We start from the raw sequence: 20,784 nt of genomic DNA on the forward strand, positions 1-20,784 counted from the left end.
GAAAGGAAAGGAAAGGAAAGGAAAGGAAAGGAAAGGAAAGGAAAGGAAAGGAAAGGAAAGGAAAGGAAAGGAAAGGAAAGGAAAGGAAAGGAAAGCCGTGGTTGGTTTTAGAGGAACGGTTTATATTTGATGAAATTATTTTTTGAGTGAGAGGAAGTCATCGTTCATTTTAAGATCAAGTTTTCCCATCAGTTTCTGTCTTCAGCTGCCACCATTAGAAAACCATTCCAAAGCTGTGGATAGCAGGAGAAGGTAAAGTCATCCTTTCAGATATAATTCATATTTCTGAGGGGGGGGGAAAGCAGTTATGTATTTTCCCCCTGATTTTTCAAGGGAATTCAGCAATTCTAAAATAACTTTTGTCATCTGAAAAATTCTATGGTGGTAATGTTGGTGAAATCTTACTTTTCCATGAGCTCTGTTTCCATGGAGGTTATGAATGAAATTTAACCATTGCCATTGCAGGTGAGGCTAAGAGAGAATGAGTCATTTGTCCAAGTGACTCAGTGAATCAATGACAAAACCAAAAAGTTAGAACCTGAGAATTCTGCCTTAACCACGAGACTYGCTGCCCTCTTCCAGCCAAGGAATCTCTTGCTCTGATCACCACATTTCCTCCCCTTCTTTCAATTGTAAAGTATGATATTAATTTTACCTGTCATGCCTTGCCTAAATTTCAGTTAATGTTGCATCATTTACTTCAAATAATTTGAAAACAATGAAATAATCTCTCTGGGGTGAACCAAGTATATAGTCCCCCTGGGACATTTATTTTGCAGGGAAAAGACTACTTCCCTATGATTAAAGTAACTCATGACACTATATCCCCATCTACCACCACCACCTCCTGTGACCGCAAAGAGCCTAGGATTATACTAACCCACTATTAAGCGCTTGGTGGTGTCAGATAGCTCGAAATATTGTGCACAAATATAACCCAGCACATTATCCTGGCAGGAGCAYATTCCATGAAAGCCCAGCCAGTCTGGGACGCCAGGGCTTTCTCCTGGTTCAGGGAAAGTGTACGTCTCTCATCCCTCTCTGTTGTGCTCTTGCCACTTCACCCCCTGCTCTACTTATCTTCTGAGCACATTCATTTCTCTTGCTTTTGTTATCAGTCTAGYGAACACTGGATTTTCTTACAATTTGACCAGGTTTATGTCCTGCAAAGACATGGGATTGGCATGTGGCAGAAAGTTATTGGATCATTAGCATGACTATTATTGCRTATATTTTAAGGCCATCTAGTCTCATTTTTGTGAATCTCATTTCAGGATACTTACAGAGGAGGGAATTCCTCTCCCCACTGCTAYGCAAGCACTCTTGAACATCAGCATTTCAGCTGGGATAGGGAACTTCAGGCAAATTCTCACACACAAAACACACACACACACTCAAAGCTAAATACACAAATTGCCAAAGGGGCTTTTTCTTGCGAGTTGTGGACAGCCGTCTCTGGTAGGAAACATGGCAACCTACGAACCCTAACATGGAGAAGATCTTGCTCAAGAGAGAAAAAGGAAGCAAACTCTTCAAACTGGACTGGAGAGTGAATCCAAAGAAGAAGGACTGGACCTCAGCCACAAGTTTTGGGGAGGACAATGAAGAAATCAACTTCCTTCCAAAAACAGCAAGGACAACCACACTTTCCTTCAGCCTGACACCCTACCTAAGCAGAGTGTCTCCCACAGGCACTGTATGGCAAGTCTGGTTGCTGTCAGTTTAATGAGGACAGCACCTCTGCATTTCCAGCCCCAGCAATGATCATATCAAGTCCTGACCTCCATCCTTCATGTAGGATTCAACGTTTAATTTTAGTCCTTGAAAACTAAGTTTCCCATCCAAACTGGTTTTATAGGCTCCTTCATTGGACCCCAGCTTGAGCTAGAAGCCTAATTAAATGAAGAGTTTGTCTGACTGCCTGTGGACATCTACAACACAAACCTCTCCCTCTGAGCTAAGCCCATGCAGCATTTTCTGCATTATCCAAGGGACAYGCCACAGTTCATGCCACTACAGAAAACAAAAGGAATCAACACATACAGATCTCCTGGAGAGGTCTGTGCTCTTGATTAATGAAGTTAGGGGGACTGCAACCCCATCCTGATCAGCTCTGATAGAAAATGACTTCATAGAAACCAGTGAAAAGCTGCTCAATTCCCCGACTCTGAGATCCCATCTCCTTGCGTTGTGCATATCCTCCCCCTCCAATGCTCCTACCTGGTCACACTCCATCAGAAAGTCCAGGACTGGCCTCCATGCTTGGTGGTTCTTATTCCTCTGTTTCCCTGCAGCCCTATTGATGTGAAATGCACTTTCATTTCACTTTGTTTGGTCTGCTCTTCCCATTCAACTTTTTCTTTGGACAGTTAACCAGACACAAGCCCAGTGACACATCACAATAGTGGAACTCTTCAGATTTCCCCAGATGAGTGCAAAGAGCCTTTGAAAAATAGCTGTTCTTGAGGCTGAGTGAAAATGTGGCTGACAATAATAACAAAAATCAACATCACCGGGAAGCTATGTACATGAGACTTATCTGCAATCAAAACCTGTAGTGTCATTTATTCCAAGTACCTGTGTAAGTTTTCTGAGGAAAAAGAAGATAGAAGTTCTCTTTTTTTTTYYTTTTTTYYTTTTTYCCCCCCTTTTTCCTGTTTCAGCTGCAAGGGAATCTGCCGAACATAACCTGAGCATTCGTGTTTTGCTGGCCTTAAAATGTACATATTGCCTGTGTGGACCATGTCCTCAGAAGWTGTAACTGGGGATGCCCTCTGCCTGCAAATATAAACATAGTTTCAGGTGGTTTCTCTATCTCAGTAAGACGTGTATTTAACTCTGCCAAATTACCTTTAAAAAGTGACAGACCACATGCCAAGACTGTGTCTGTGTTAGCAAACTGTGTGATGTAGTAGAGGCGCATGTGTAGAGTAAAAGTGCTGAGGACCTCGTGTCTGCATGGTGCATGTGCTGAGGGATTCCTCTGGACTCCCTCTAGTCTCGTCCCATGCACTGACCAACCACGAGCAGTTGGGTTCCTCAGGTGGGCACATCTTCTGGTTTACTTTCATCCAACAGGAACACAGCTTTGGCTCTTGTGAGAAGCCAAAGCATGGAAGGAAGATATGGTAAATGGCAGGCGTGTGCTTGGGAGGGGGTATCAGGAAACTCACCTCAGAAGTGCACTTATGACCCCATCTAGAAGGCTCGTGAAGACACGCAGCTCAGCTCTGCAGCAGTAGGGATGGGGCAAAGCCCTCGCAATGCCATACACAGCAGACTAGAAGGCAAAGGGTGTCCGAAGAGCAGCAGGGGTACACCAGTGAATCCTGTGCAAGGGCTCTGCATACGAAACACGACACAGGCAGTATTGATGGATCCTGTCTGTTCCTTCACTCTCCCAACTTGTCAGACATAGYGCAAGCTCACCTCCCAATTTTGTGCACTCTATTCATGATGCAAATTGTGCACTGTTATTCGTGGTGCAAACAGTGGAAAAGATGCCACCCCGAGCTCCATGCTGTAGGCAGRGGACACTGTCTCACGCTTCAGCTGTCACCCCAGCACTCCCCTTGTCACATAGTGAGCCCGTCAAGTAAAGAACTTAATGGTGCATTATGTAAAGGGACAGGCATAAGTTTGGGGATGCAGAAATGCAGAAGCTGGGTAGATGGGAGCTGGGGGAGGAGGCTCTGTGACCACTTRGACTTCCTTCGTGGTGTGTTTCATCTCTAGAGCATGAGACGGCAGCTGTGAGCACAGCTATTATCACTTGCTTCTAATTTATAGCTGAGGGCTGATCCCTAAATTCCTAAAAGCAAGGGGTTAAGATGATTTATTTGGTGGAAACACTCACAGGCTTGTGCTGAGAGCTTTTATCATAATTACAGGTGTAAAATGTCAGTGTCCATAATTTTTCAAAGAAATTGCACAGATTACATTTCTCTTCCAAAACACACCAAGCTTTTTATGTGTGAATTTAGTACTTTAAAAATGAAGGTGACTGACAGCTCTGCAAGCCTGAATTTGCTCTGCATCCTGAAACGCACACTTCCCCAATGCCAGACCAGGCAGACCGCTTCCAARGAAGGAGTTTTGTTGCTGTTATTCCTGAATGGCTCCATCTAGCTCTCCCAAAACTGTGCCCTCCAGACTAGGGAATTTCGGCAGTGGTGGGAACCAAGCAGCAGATTGGCAGCTCAAATACCAAATACCTATGAGTGAAGCAACAACTGGACCAATGCAAAGAGGACCCCTRTCACTGAGAACTAAAGATCAGATCTCCAAGCTAATAGTCAATATTAGTGAAAAAAAGAAATGACTCTAAGCTGACTGTGGATAAAAGCAAGCTGAAAATAAGAAGATGCCTATTTACAGAGCAGGGAGGTCCTGGCGCTGCCTCTCAGGTAACAGGGGGGATGGGGAACTCATTTTCAGATCAAACTGAGAGGGTTCATGCACGTGACTTCTGGGGATGGGRCTTAGTGGTCTACACTGGGTCCTTCGCAGGAGACTTACAAAGCTGGAAGCAGTCAGCAAGTAGCAAGGGTGAAGCAACATTGCACCAGAAGAAAGGGGTACAGGACAAAGCCATCAAGGGTCATGTACCATCAGTTAGAAGACAGCAAGCAGCTTCACAGCTCAGTTCAGAGAYATGTCACTGGCAAATCTGCAGCTTCTTGTCCTCGGCTGTACGATGCTTTGTAAGAAGGCACTGTGGCTGGTCCAGCATAGCTCACTTGCCCRTGTCAGAGACTGTACTCTAGATAAAACTCACCTTAAGACATTGAACAGTGATTCCTCTTCCAATCCCTGTATGGCTGGACATGGATAGAATGATAATAGAGAAAAAAGGAAAAGTTTCTTAGGTTTCTTCTAGGTATCCTGACCTCTGTGAGACTGATAGGATAAAGAGTTGGTAGGGATTTGATTCTGCATCAGTGAGTAGTCGTCTCTAATGCCAGGGCCATGTCAAAGTCACACAATGAAACCTGGTAGAGCATATATAGAAATTAAAAACTCCACAGTGAAAATCATCAGCAGGTTTTCCCTGGAGAATTACAAAGGACCAACCCTGGCTTTTATCTCTCTTGAACTCAGTACAAGCTAAGCCCCTGCTTGGCRTATTTGTAAAATCCTGCAAAACACCTAGAGGTGTTGGCCACCGGAACATGTGGAGTCTTGGCCGAGGTCTTGGTTGAGTGATGCTGTGGGAGGTCAAGGAACCTGACTTTGCCATTCGCACCCAAGTAGGAGCACTGGGTAACCCACAGTTTGTTTGGGTTCCGAATAGTCCTGATCCCTGCAGCACGGCGTGTCCTTTGCTATAGAGCTGCTGACTAAGCCAATTCGTCTTCCCACGTTTCAACTCACCCACCCTCTGGGAAAACAGGGCAATAATAACAAACTGCTTCCAGTGATCTGGTAAAGTGAGCCAAGTTTGCAAAGTGCTTTGAAATCCTCGGGAGTGGGTAGTTAAAGAAGCAGTACTGGATGAGAGAGGGTTTTTATCACAAGTCTCTCTGGGACAATGGACAGGTCCTTATCTTCTTTTGCCCTTATTTCCTTTTGAAGGGGACATTTCTTTACCTCATAGGGTTAGTATGTGAAGCTGGAGCTGAGGATCATCTCTATGCTCACAGAAGACAGTTATTCCACTCCTGGCTCTATTAGCAAGGACTACAGCCTCATCTGAAGCAGTGCTGAAGTCATATAAAACCTCATAAAATAAAAATGTTAAAAGCCCCAAAACAAAGCCCTTTATTTATTGTTTGTGTGCAATTAAGACCCTGGCAGAGAAAAAAGCATTACTCCTCAGGAAATTACCTTCTGAAAATCAAGTTAAAACTGGACATCTTGCTGAGAGCTTGTGAATGGACAGTTTCCAAATTCCATCTTCTGCACCAAAGTATTTCATTCCTGACACTCAGGAGAGCAGTCTATTTGATAGAGCAGAGGGTAGGGAAGAGAKATCCATCGATCAATATTATAACACTGGTGCATTATCTCAGTGAGTGTGGAGGCCTCTAGAGTGATAAACAGTGATTTATAGATCACCAAGGGACATTTTCTATTAAAGTGCTGTTGGGTCCTGAATAGGGAACCTGGAAAAATGACATTGCAGCCATCCATAGCTATCCTCTCCAGTGACTTTCTTGGGAGCATGKAAGAGTGGGGAGGCTGTTTCTGCTGTCCTGCACCGCTGGTATGGCCTGAAATCAGCCAGGTCCCTTCATCATTGCCACTAATACAGCTTTTTGCATTTGGGTATGAGCAGAACTGTGGATAACACATGAGCTTGAGCAGAAGCCCATTCACTTCCCCAGGCCCAGGCTGGTGAATCCAGCTTCCTCTGTAAGAACTGGCCTGGTCCTGTGGGGCTATCTGGAAGAAAGCAATTAGTCCTATTAGCAGCAGAACTAATTATGCCTAGTTTATARTAGGAATTCTCTTTTCTAAATTCTTCAGTAAAGAGCGAGTCGTAACCTTTTCCATTAGCTGGGGTAACAGGTTACCTTTGCCCTCATCTATTCACCAGATATACAGGAATAGCACACTCTGGACACACTTACCCTGAAAAGCTGGATAATCTTGAACATCAGATATTTAGAAATCATTGAGGGGGYGGAGAGATAGACGTACATGCACAGAGACAATGTGATCACATAAGCTTGTCTTTCCTGCAAACTCAGCTTAAAATATTTGGGTCCATAAAATCCCATTATAAATACCTCTGTCTAGACCTGTCCTCTTACTTCTGAGGTTCATCCGGATCTGATAGGCTCCAGTTTTCCCTTCCTTCCATTTTACACAATTTTTCCATTCTGATGTTTCCAGTATGTTTAGCATTTGTCAGATAAACAGCATTCCTCCTGTGTCCCACTTTTGTACCATCAAGAAGTCATTCGCTGCTAATATGCTTCACTCTTGCCTTCTGCCTTGCTACATACAAGTGTATCATCTCCAATTGTCCATACAGACTGCATCTATTCTAATGCATTTTAACTTTTTTTGATGGCTCTCCACTATAGCCCTTGATGAAATGTCCAGACCTTGTTATGATACAGATACCGACATCCTCAAGTGGTGCCAAGATGTGCAGAAACCTTGGTAAGCTGATGGTGGGAGCACCATGGGGTAGCTCAYAGGTGGATGAAGGGGGCAGATCCTGGTGGTCCCAGTGTGCTATTGGGGGATGGAGGTTGTCTGGGACACTGCTGGCTTCATACTAGCCCCACACAGCTGGCCTGGTTGGTCCAGGACTTGCTGCTTCCTCTAGCGAGGGACAACCCTTGCACAGCTCTGCTCTGGTCAYCCCACTATGGCTATGGCTCTCAGATTGTGACCAATGTCTATCAGACCTACTTTAAAATACACTAAAGCTACTCATGTAAGTACCCTCAGGCTTCACAGTAGCTGTGTGTGATAGCATGTTGCTATGTTATTTTARTAATTGGGTACTGGATTACAGCATTGGTTAGAAATTTTTGGAATAAAGATCTGTTCAGCTGTTTGATGTTGTATAATTACAGTATCCTCTTAATAGCTAGTTATTTGGATTTATTAAAAAAAAAGGAGCTTGTTCAATATTTCTTTTTATAAAAGCAGCCAGTATTCCAAGGCAGATGTTTCTCAGAATTGATTTAACRAAGTGACTTTCAACTGTTTCCATCCCAGAAGGTCAAAATAAAAAAAATAAAAAAGAAGGGAAGAAGAAAAGAAAGATGAAAACTTTTGGGAATCTTTTCCCATGAGCATTATGAAATCTGTTCCCTTCTACAATTAAAGAAGACTACAGCTGGTTAGAAAATATTTGGGTCTTTTCTTTGCCCTTGCATAATCTCATCTTTTTTTAAAAAAATATAACTGTCAAAAATTGAGAGAAAAACTTGTTTTTCTGACAAAAGTTGTTTTATTTTTTTCCCCTTAAAAAGTACGTCAGAGCCCATGAACTATTGTATTTAATTGGACAACCCACGTCTTTTAAGCAATTTAMATTTCTAATGAGAAATTTGACCAACTTAAACATTCCTCCTAAAACATATTTATTATGTTTAATGGGGCCATTCACCCCCTGCTGAGAACCTGTGATCAAATATAATCTAGGATCCTGCTGTGGAAGTAGTTACTCTCCAAACTGTCATTTGTCAGTGACCACCCCTTGGAGGGAGGARGAGAAAAGGGCAGCTGGTGCTTTTTAATTATACTCAAGCCGGGTGGAAAATGCCTTTGCTTTCTGCAAAAGCTTTCAAGATTTCCCTGAGCCTCACTGGGATGAAACCAAGACATGAAATTGTACATCATTCATACTGGTGAAAAACTCAAGTTCTCCATCACTTTCATGCTCCAGTGTTGCCTGTTTTTGACTAAGGGCTCAACTAGCTGGRCTGTACTGCACTAATTCCAACCAAATCCTTGAAAACCTTGCATGGGGCAGCCCTGCTTCCTCTCTCCACGCTCCAGTCCATGTCAGGTTCTGCTAAGACACGATGCATTGTCTGTCCGAGTCCACAATGGGCCTTTGTTAGGGACACGCAGCCAGATACAGCAGAATGACATCACCAGTCAGAGCTGTAAAGAATAAGATTCAAAATATACAGCAATGAGTGATGTGGAGGAAGGCGTTGAGAAGCTATTCCCCTGTAGTAAGAGGACAAAGGGTCAGTCAGCAAAAGGGACCATTAGCAAGGCTAAGGGAAGAGAGTGACTTGTGTTCAGGATAACATTGCTCTATGCAGCTGAGAGTGAACATCTGGGACCAAGAACAGTACACAGCAGTTTGAAGCAAGATGGGAAGAGGTTCACATAAGCAACAATAACATCCAGTGTCCTGGAAGTGTGAGACAAAGTCCTTCTTTAGAAAAGAAGTCAAGTGATACTCCGTATGATGAAGCACAGGCAACAAGCTGTTACTGCAGCTCAGCTGCTCAGGTAAGAGGACTCTGCTGGAGTGAGTTTCCCAGTCTTGTGGCCTACCTCARGCAAAATCAGAACCTGTGCTCCCAATTTCTGAAAGAGCTTAAATGGTCCAGAATTGAAGGCCTTGACGAGTAACTCTACTGCTCAGGTCAGTGGAACTTTTTAATGTGATGGGACCATAATCTACTTCCAAAAATACACTGATGACCTCTTTGCTCTTTTCAGAAGTAAGAAATTCTTTACCTCTCCTGTGCCTGAGCCATCCAAGTCCCTAAAACATTCTTGTTTAGTCTCCTGAAATGTTATTAACAACCCCAGCAATGGAGAGCTATAAATCCTGGCGTCCCCCTGAACTTTACTGCACTCCAAACTGTTTGGATATTCAGTATCAACAAATCATCCCGATAAATATGATTTCTTTGATGGCATTTCATCAAAATAGTTTACGACTCTGACATTTTGAGCTTGGATTTACAGCAGCTGCAGCCTGTGCAAGACTGGCGGTCACCTTATTGAAATTCATCTAGAAAAAAGGGGGAAAAAACTTGCAACAGCTCCTACTACTCTAAGGAAATTCTTCTTTTTCTTTCCCACACTGCCTGGAGAAAGGCATGAGGTGGGGATCTGCAAGACAAACATTRGTTTTGGCTTATCCTGATCATTGTCATGATAGGATCAGGCCTGTGACTCTGGGGCAGATCTGATTTCTCAAGCATATGTCGAAAGGRGTTTCCTGATAAATCTTAGCTTCACCCAGCTCTAACTGAGTGATGGCAATAGGTGTTTTACTGCTTTCATTAGTGGGAAAATGGTTCATCTAGTTTGTATACATCTGTCACTTACTGAATGGCTTCTTCATTAGTAAGATTTCAGAATAATTAAGATAGAAAAGTTTACATCGTAAGAAGTGCTTCCACTGGAAAAAAGAGAGGAATTTAGTGACATTGAATAAGGCACTGGTGATGTCTCCAGAGCATGTGTAATGCCGTGTTCACTGGTGTTTGAAAACAATTCTGAACAGGTAAGGGGGAAGGCTAAGGGTAAACTGGAAAGTGGAGAGCTGGCCATGCAAGAAGGGATGAAAGTAGTTTTATTTGTTTAGATTTTCAAGCAAGGCCTAAGAAGGAAGATAATCTATGCATGTGTGTCTGAGAGCAAATCTCTGGGATTTATTTCAAAGACAAAAGGACACTTGGKCTAGACTGGCCATGAATAAATCCAGGCTGGTAGTTAGAAGCAAGCTGCTGAAACATCACAATAGTGAAACTCTGGAATACCCTCTCATTAGGAAACACAGGGACAATAAAAGGAGATCTTCATGTTTATGAAGAGGATCGTACGTTTTGCTTCATGAAGTAGACAGTGACTGGACTTTTTGATCTGAATGATCTCTTCCATGTTCTGAAGTGTTACATTTAATAAAAATAATTAGATCAGACTCTTCCAGTCCCCAGAAATGTTTAAGTCAAAGGAAGCTGAGACCCTTTCATCCACATCTTCAAAGACACATCTTCTAATTTSAAATTCTAAATACTTTTGGGTAGTTGGGTCTACATTGCTTGGCCAAGACTATATAGGCAATACATAGTGTCAGCCAGAATTCAGGGGTGTCTAGGCCTTCAGAAGTATGCTATTATCCAGAAAGTTATCTTTCTACTCAGAATGAATCCAGAAGAACTAATTCTGACCACAGACCTGCTCCGATATTTCCATAAAACATCTAAATACTACCCAGAAAGRTACCTTGGCTGTACAGTATGCAGGATCCCTTAGCATCTCCTAGACAAGCAAGCATCCTTCTGGAGTCCTTTCTCCTCACAGCACATCTCTGGGACATGAAATGCATGCTTCACCCAAACAATATTTCTTTCCCTGTTCTGTAATTCCTGATTCTGGTTTCTAAGATTTACATCAGAACCTGATTCTGAGAGAATAAAACTTTCTGGAAGACGACAGTTAGGAAGGGACAGATATTTTTAAACCGTCATTTAGGAATGTACTTGTATTTTGTGCACTTGTGTTTTGTATACATTACAAAAATATTTCTCAGGATGCCTCTCACCCAGATTTTTAATCCAGATCATGCAGATAGTCTCCCTTAGCATATTCTGGCTTCAGCTCAGCTTTATGGCTAGCATAAATTTTCTTAGTTTTYCTTAACTCCCCTGTGACCTGCTTGCATATCAGCATCACATAGAAAAGAAGAGATAGGAAAAAAACATTAATCAGTTAATTCCAAACAACAGTTAAGTAGCTCAAATATTAACAAATGAAGAGAATCCTTTAAGTCACCAAGATACAGCGATTCATTCCAGGTTTTGACAAAGCTGTGCCTCTAAATGTTAACTTCCTAACTGGAGAAGAAACTACTCCAGACAGGATGTGTCCATATCTCTGAATGCAAGAAATTAGGATGCAACTGTACTCTCAAAGAGTAGCACTTCAGAGCTCAGGCCAAGCCATAGTCTAATATTTCTCTGCATTGCCTATTGCGTTTTGATCTGGGACCTGTCTCTGAGCTGTGTCAGGGAATGAACTCAGAGGTGAGGACAGGGGATAATGTTGCAGCTCACACTCAAAATGCAGGAGGTGTCCGATGCTGTCACAGAACCAAGCAGTCTCGATGGTGCGGATGACTTCGGGGCCATTCAGCCCAGCAACTGGAATATGCCAGGTATACATAAGGTAATTAAGCTAATACAGCTCAAAGAGAAAATAACAGAWAAGCAGATATGCAATTCAGCCACCCTAGAAGTAAAGGTGCCCATCAATGTGTTTTGCTGGAGAGAATACTTTGGCAAAAAACAAACCAAACCAAAAACCTRTTTCACTTTTTGATGAACCAGTAAGTTTGTCTGAAAGGGTAACTTTGCAGACATAATGTACTTTGATGACTGTAGGTGTTTGTCTTAGCATTGCACTTTTGTTCTTATTAAAATAATTAAATCAATAAAGCCCTACTTATGTGATTAAGAACAGAACCACCGACAGGTCTCAGAGCACATATATCACAGGGAAATCATCACCCGCTGAAGGAGTTTTGAACAAACATTTGTAAATACCTAGTCTTGATGGTGTTTTACTGTTGATTGAGAAATATGTATGAAACTGATAAAGTTTCACAGAGTCAAATAATGATGAGGTTTGGGCAATCATTCAAAGGACTCCGGTTTACTAGCTTATCTGCATTACCCAAATATTTCTTCTTTCTGGGCTGATGCAAAGTCACATACATATCTAAGGATGAGTGAGGCAGGAAGGCCACAACTGGAAATGGCAGATCTGGAAAACAGAAACTTTTTAAAGGATTTAAGGGTCAGAGAGGAACASCAGTTCAACACAAGCTCCTATTGCAATTGAATCATAGAAAAGATTAATAGGAACCTTAAAAGCATCATCTATGAAGGAGTGACTCAAAGYAGAAAGGAGAGCACAGTACTGGGGAGACAGACCTGAGAATTTAGTGTAGTTAAAGGACCAAACATCAGAGGCAGTCAGGGAAGYCATCAGAATATTGGTTGGAAAACTAGGGAAAATGTCTTATAGTGAAGTTGGATTCACCTTTTCTGATGTCTAAAGCTTCTGATGTCTAAAGCTAACATGAGATGAATACTGCTGGTGAGGGTTAAAGAGCTTAGGCAGCAAGTTCAGAAGGTGTTTGGATGATGTTRTGTCACAAATGTCAGCATTGCTGTAGAGCTTGGGTCATCATGGACTAGCCAGACTAGTAAGAGATGAGCATGTCAAGGAACTGCAGAAGCCAAACCATGCAAATGGGAAATTTAACACATTTTTTTCCCCCAGATAGAGTGAAGACACTTGGACTAAACTTCAGAAGAGAATACTGATTTCCCTAGTTCTTGAGGAAAGTAAGCTTGAATAGATGACCTGTTTTGGTCAACAGTGTACCATTGGACTTGAATCCAGGACATTGTCTGTGCTACCCAGAAATTCAAACTAAGTGATCCCACAGTTCCTTCTGACCTTCCACTCAGTCTTTTTAAAAGGATCAATCCTTCTCCTTTCATCTAAAACATGATTCTCAGACTCGAAGATGTGTTGGGCAGGTCTGTGTTCCCAAAGAAAAATTCACTGTGTGGAGAGAATTATTCTTCCCTCCACGAACTGTTTGCTAAGTCAGAAAAAGGTGTGGTGATGACTGCTATAAAATATGGGATCTAATCTGTGCGTCTGCTCCAATCTCCTTGCTCTCTGCTGGTAGATGAAGCTTGGACTCCTGATTTATGGGCAAGATTTATGCCACTTTTCCACTCTGTGGACTGCCCATGCACTCTCCTTGAAGCAATATAAGCAGAACATTATATAAAAAAGGAGAGACAGAATCGTATTTCTGTCACACTGCTTATCAGAAAAAAACAAGAAGAAAACTCCAGTGAGTTTGGTTTCATTTCTTTTTAATCCCAGGAGAATTTCAGCTTAAAATGCCTTCCCATAGAGCTCTGAAGGACGGGCAGGGAGTGGTGGTTCTCCAGAAGCAGGAAAGTGCCATAGTTAAGAAACGCCCCTATTTCATGCCAGAGCTCTGGTCACCGGCTGCCCCCACCGCACGTGAACTCCTAGGCTCCTTCTGGAAGATGCCATTGGTTCCCATCTGGAGGAAATTATGGCAAAGCTGATCTGTGGGTTTGCTGCCACTGATACTGATGTGTGCAGGGCCAAGCAATTCTCCCCAGGCTAGTCCACTCCAGAAGAAACATCTCCACCATGGGCCAGATCTCCTTGGCCAGCTGGGTCACACAGTCCATGTCTACACTCATAAACTAAAGCAGGACAGAGCATGGGTTAGGGCACTGAGTTATGATTGTTCAGTGTCTACTTTTCAGAAAAATTCCTGGTAAAATTTTGGCCCAGTTTTGGAACTTTTCCAGATAATGTCATCCCATATCTGGCTAGGATGGCAAGGGCCAGCTATTGCTTCCCAATGCTTTTTGGATGCTGCCACCCGATTTTGGAAAGGCTCTAGGAGGAGAGTTTATTTCTGTGTACACAATCTGTGTTAGGCCTCTTGCCCTCAAGGCCAGGGAATGGACACTGGCTCATTTTATTTAGTAATGTAGATCTAGAAAAGACAATGCAAATACATCCAGTTGCAAGTCAGGTTTTCAAAGGTATGTCATGATTACAGGTGTAGATAGGCATGCCAAAATATTTCTGAAATATTTCTAAAATATTTTCAAAATATTTCTAAAAATCCAACCTGCTTCTTTCCCAGTGCAGTCAGCAGTCTGCAGACTAGTATCTCGAAAATTGTACCAGGTTTCTCTCTATCACAACCCTGCTGTGGCCTCCAGCAAATAAACAGAAGACTCTACAGGGAGAGAGAGCCTTATGCTCAAAGAGCATGGTCATAACCAGCTTCAGCCAGACAGCTCTGAAAATCCAACCACAAACTTGAATCCAGGCACCAACAGAGGCACGTGCGCTGCCTCAGCTAGCTAGGCAGATGAACCAAACACCGAAGGTTTGCACTGTACAGCTCACAGCAAAGCAGTCCCTCAGCTGCAGATGAAGTCTAGGGTTGCTTAAGCAGTCATTGGGGGTTCCTAAGCCAAGGGATTCATATGTTTTTCCTGTCTCCACTTCAAGGTTCTGCCTCAAAAAGAGGAAGGCATAGGTTTAATACCAGTTAGGAAAGCAAGCCAATCTTATTTTTGAGCTGTGACAGTAATGGTCAGATATTCAGGCATTACTAAAGACCAGATCCTGCAGACCTTAGATCTTTGCCACCATTTGGCCTCGTCTCAGAGCAGATGTAGTCCCGTTGGTGCTGGTCTGGGAACCCTTGTATGACTGATGGTCTTGCACCCTCATTGGTACTGGAAGCCAAGCAATGCTAAAGGAGATACGTTCAGAGAACAGTTAATCATATTATCTCCTTCTCTTGGTCCTACTGTATATAGAAATGGCAAAATCCTGCTAATTATTTTGCAAAGAAAGAATTACTGCATTTGGATAATTGGAGAAAAGAAAAAAAGAAGGAAGAGTAGAAGCTTTAGAAAACCTCAGCCAGGAAACTGTTCTTATGAGTAGCAAAATTTGCCTTGGTTTTGGCCCTACCAAATTTGAGTTAGTGTTTCTGTACATGTCAGTTTGTCAGAAAGAGAACAGAAGATGGTATCTCAAAAACAACATGAACTCAAGGCTCACAGTAATCACTCCATGCTGACTGCAGTGTTCAGTGAAGCTGGTAGTTCATCAGACAAGAACATGTAGGCGATTAATGTTAATTTTAGCTGACAATTGTAACCTGATAGCTGATGGAAACATCATAATCTGTTCTAAGAAAATGCTTCTCATAGCTGCTTAATTAATGGTAAACAGACCTTTTGTTGTTTCCGTTGTTAAGAAAATAAAAAAGAAATCAATGCAGACTTTCCTTGCCACATGTGCAAAACGTATTCTGGAAGGCCAGTGTTAATGAATCTTGGTGACAGAGCACATGCCCCATTGCTCCATCCTTTCGTTCCAATGGCATGAGATGGGAGGTGAAGCATAGTGTACGATCCTGTCATGGGAGCCTGGGAAGCATCCAGTCCAACAGAAGTTTCTCCAAATGGACTGGAAGAAAAATTCAAGTAGGCCTCGCGTGCTTCGCCCACAATTTTAGAGGAGTGCCAACATCTCCCGGAAAACCTTGACGCAAATCATTGCTCTGGCTTTCTGCTGCTTCATCATAAGTTTCCTGCACTACACTTTTTGATTATTATTTCCTTTGACCAAGGACATGTGTCTGTAAATAAAGGTTTTAATGCATCTACCTTTAGATGTTATTGTTCTGTGTTTGCAGACATGTCTCCCCTGATCACTCTCCCTSTATTGTCATGAGGCAACAAGCAGGTGTGTCCTATAAGCATAATGCTTATTAAGAACACTTGTTTCTTCACATCCCTAACATCTCCCTTCTAGGTACGCCAGACTACAGAAGAGCTCTGTGAGGTGAGGTCCTCTCTAGGAAGATCCTGAAGTCATCTTCTGKGCCTTACATCAGTCAAGTAATATTGCCACAAATCAGGACATTTCAGGGAATTGCATGTTGAGGAAAAAGACATATAGGRTGTCCGCTTGAAGCCTCACCTCAACGTCACCTTAAGTGTGCTCCATCGGATAGAAAAGCATTAGCTGCTAATGAATATGACTTTGAACCCAGTTTAAAGGCTGCTTGTTAAAGTGTGGGATAGATTGGACTTACCTGAGCTATACTTCAGGGCCTGGTGCCTACTCTAGCCTCAGTATCACAATAAGGCAGCTTTCACCACGACACAGCACGTTAGGTTTGATGCAATACTATTTCCTGCCCTTCTATCTGGAAAGATTCCCACTGTCACTTGAACCGACCACTAAGGAAGGGAAGGGGCGTGATCTGGTGGACATACGGCACTGGAAGGTCAGTGAGCTGGAAGCCCGGCCAAGACTGTTCTGCTACAAGGCTGAGATGCTGATTCCCTTCCCATCTGTGTCAGGCGATCTCCCTAGTGCATCTTTCCAGCTGCTTGGGCTGGGCAGAGATTTTCCCTTCTGGTGCAGTGCAGGCTGGGTGGATGACTCCTCCCTCTCTAAGCTACTTGCACGGCAGCCCGAGGACAGTTCTCCAGGACACTGGTTAGCCCAGATTTGCCCTGACAGGATGCAGAGGGCCGTTTGTGAATATATCTTTGCRCAGAAAACTCTTTATAAATGCAACTAATTTTTACTAGTGTTTAATCCTCTAGGAAAACAAAACAAAATGAACCGCTATTTAAAACTGCAGTTCAGAATTGCTTCTGTCTCGGGATCCTTCCCAAGATCCCTTCCAGATCTATCTTCTATGGGCAAAATGTGATTTGCAGCATGGAGAAAGATCTCCTTCATATCRTTCTCCTTTTCCTATTATTTATCCCTCTCCTCCCCTCTCTTCCTTGCCACATTACTGTCTTTGTGAGCAGGAACTGTCYTCTCTTCTACCATTCACTGCAGGACTACACAGCTCCTTATGTTTTAACTCCACCYCCCGCAACCCAGCTCCCATGGTTTCAGCTTCTGACAGCTTCAGTTTTTCTACTTCCTCCAGTATTTTCTACTTTTATGTCTGGACATTTCCTTCAGAAAGAAGGACCYTCACAATTTCCACATACTATAATTTCGGTCATCGTCTTTGGATCTGATGCATACTGCACTGTTGACAACTCCAGAAGGGCTCCTCCAGACCTCCAGTACCACTACTACACATTTATTGCTCTGGCATTAACTCTGAGCTCCTTGAACCATGCTCACTTCTGTTCTTGGATTTTGCAACTCCAACTCCCTACTCCTCAAATTGCAGTTCATGTACTTGTTGTAACATACCTCCTTGCCTATCCAGAAAAGGGATCATGGTCTACACGCTGCCTGACTCTGCTCTTCTTTCCCATTGCAAGGCCAGCACCATGTCTTATCATACATTTGGAATTGGATGCAGCATGGCAAGTCGGTTGGCACTAGGCAACAGTGGAGACTCCAGTTTTGCCTCCTTGCCTATACCATCGATGCGCTGCTGGTCCCTGGACCACCACCAGCACCTGATGCTGGAATGCAGTGTCACAGTAAATCTATAGCTGAGAGCARAGAAGGGTTTATGAGGTGGAAATCAGCTGTGAAAGACCTACAAGAGGCAGAATTGCTGTCCTTTCTTCACTTGTCTCCCCTAAGTTTTTCTTTTCTTTCCTCTTTCCATGTTGGACTTTCTTCATCTTCTTTCAGGAACTTTCCCTCTATTTTCTTCACCATGTTCAGCAGCTGTTTCTGCAGTAAACAGTGTCTGTTTGCCTTGTGGAGATTTCTTGGTGGAGTCACTGGGTACTAATCTGAAACCACTTATACCAAGGCTGTAAATTTTATCTTGGATCCCATAACACAAGGATTGTCATGTGCTCAACCACAAAAACAGAGGAAAAACCTTGTCAGTCCCAAGAGCCCAAAGGCCTGAAGGGCCTTTTTTGCCATCTCTTTGCAAACATGCAAGGCGTAGCTGCTGTTGTGACATGCCCCTTCAACACCCAGAGCTCAGCACAAAATACTGGACAGCTCGCACGTGGCATAGATGTATAGAGCCTTATTTCTGGGCACTGTAACAGACCACTGACAGATGTGAYAGTGTAAGTACTGGAGAAGCATTGGGAGAATCTGACACTGGGACCACTGTGTTGCTCCAAGTCAGTGGGCCCACATGATGGACTGGATGTAATAGGCTGTGAAGGAGTGAAGAAGACATAAGCCATCAGTGCTGTTGAAGCCAGTCATGTCCACAAGCCCTTGGTTTGTTTATCCCATGGGATGGTCATTMCAGGGCACGCTGCCTAGGAGAGGACAGCACAGGAGGCCTTGTGAGCTGAACCCCATCATGCTGTTAAGCTGGCCAGTAGGAAAAGCACTTCTTTCCTTCCAGTTCAACCACTGCAGCTGGGATCTGCAAGTATGAATCCCTCTCTCTCCTCTCTTCATGCTGTCCGGTCTGCAGCAGGGAAAAAAATATATTGACAACCAAAACCCTCTATTCACAAGGGTTTCTGCTGACCTCACTAATGTTTTCCCAACACCAACGTGGCTGAGTGAACAAGGGAGAGATTTGGAGCTACCGGAAGCCAGTCAGGGAGCCAAGATGATTAAGTCTATTGGCCCTGGCCCAAATCTAACGTGAAAACCCTCCTCCCCATGCTCACCTTCCACCGTCAATGATCCTTTTATCAGGCAGGTGATTACTAACTCCCCTCTCAGCTCTGATCACTCCAAAATACCTCAAGGGCCTGCTGAGGGGAAGAATACCCCATCTCCACTGAGACCTCAGTGCAGCCTCTTAACTCCTCAGGTTTCTTACCAAAGTCCTGGCTGCCTTTTGTCATGCTTCAAAAAAGAATCATTATCATCTCTTTGCTTATATCCCTCCCTGCTTTGCCTCTATTCAGGCATAATAGGGTGTCTCTGAGAAGAGATCCGATAATATCRCTTCTCAGGCAGAGAGGCTTAACTCTCACCCGAGCAGGTCTGAGAGGGTCCTAGAAAGGCAGTCTGAAAGCCCTGCGGTATGACCTGTCTCCCCGGGAATGCACGCTTTACAAGGAATACTTTGCTCGGTAACAGCACAAAAGCCATCGGAACACAGTGAGCAGACAAACGGGGCCAAAGCTATTAAAGCTTGGACAGCACTACTTATAGGTATCATTTTTTCCCTCGAACGCACAAGAACAAAGAGTTCCATGGAATTCAGATTATTTAACATAGTAAACATTAAGCAACTTGTGGTTGATGTAAATGCTTCCTTAATAGGCTGGTGAAATTCCATGGGGCTGGTCCAAGTTCATGTATAACCTTCAGCAAATCCTCTCCTCAGCTCCGCTCCCACAGATTTCATCTCCCCTACCCCGCCTCTCTGGAGATACATTCTTAATGCTGCAGTAGCAGACAAACATAATTTGCAGTGGAACAGATGCCCAGCTCTCCCTGTGCACTGTATAGGAACCCAGATGCCTAGCTCAGGATTCAATCTCTTACTTGTTGAGGTGGTGTAACTCTTGCATACCTCACAGATTTGGGTCCCTGTCCTTCCACCAATGAATACTGAAGCACTTTATTCAAAACAGAGTAACTTAAATAGGAGATATTGTGGTTAAAGCACAGTCTAGGATATCTTAAAGGTCAATGGTTAGGTTATTCTGGTGGTGGCAAGTCAAAAGAATTTGTGCTCTAACTACAGGCCTGGTAGGTATGAAGAGAGTAGGAAGATTTTTGTGGTTAGGACATGTGTGAAACTCCATTTAGATATGCCCGGGACATGTTGCAAGGGTGTGTGTGTGTGTGTTATAAGATGGCTGAGATGACTTGGTAGCTCAAAGCTGCTGGAAGGCTCGGATGGACTCCCTCAGCCCTGCTCATTGCCACATGGTCCTGCGCTCTCCATTGCATTGATTCTGAATGATCTGAACCCCTGTTTTGGCTCTCTAAAYTGGCAAAGGACTAAATCAGGGAGGAAAGGTCATGAGTTTCTGAGTTTGCTATCCACGCATAGATAAACATTGGAGGTGCCATAAGAAAGCAAATGGGACCCAGAAGGACTGTAATTTTTTTAACTACTAGAGTATCCTAATTTCTGCATTTAACTGTGAAACCACCTCAAAAACTCGCCTGAGACCCTAATCTGAGAATCGCTCCAAGGCCTTCTTGGGAGTTAGAGCTTTGAGGAGCTCTACAAGGGTTTGGGTGTATATTGACCAACAGAAATGTAAGTCCTTGGAGGAGTTTTAGGTGCATCTAACAACAAGCAGCAGCTGAAGGATAAGGGGATTAAAAATTTAAATTTCAGATTTAGGCACCTGGTTTTCAGACTATCAATCTAACAGGCTGAAAGAGTTATCCCTGCGGGTAGTGTGGGGGGAATACACTTGAGAATGGGAAGGAAAGACCTTGTTCTGCACAGAGATGAACTTTTGCGTACCAAAAGTTTTAAAGGCATATTTTTTTTAATTTGATGAATGAACACTAGAATAAGCAATACAGTACATGCCAAGGGCAATTTCAACATGTACAATTTTTCATATTTTCTTTATTTTCTTTTTGTCAAAGAAAGAGCTGTGCATGATCTCARCCTCTCAAAAAATTATCAAATTTTCTGCCTCAAATCAAGGTTTCCTCAGTTCTACAGAAGTTGATGTTGTTTTAGCATTGCGASTTTTTTTTCATTGAGATCAATTTGCTAAAGAAAGCAGGAGCTTTGTATGGTTTATAGCACATCGACTRGGGGCTGCAAAAACCTTTCTGGTCTGCTGGCTGTGTCTCCATGGTACGTGTAGTTCATACYGTTAAACTCTCTCTGTCCTTGTAAAGCAGCAGGCATCC

Source organism: Rhea americana, unplaced genomic scaffold (genome assembly GCF_003343005.1).
Source record: "Rhea americana isolate MKP2758 unplaced genomic scaffold, rheAme1 scaffold_270, whole genome shotgun sequence".
NCBI classification, from domain to species: domain Eukaryota; kingdom Metazoa; phylum Chordata; class Aves; order Rheiformes; family Rheidae; genus Rhea; species Rhea americana.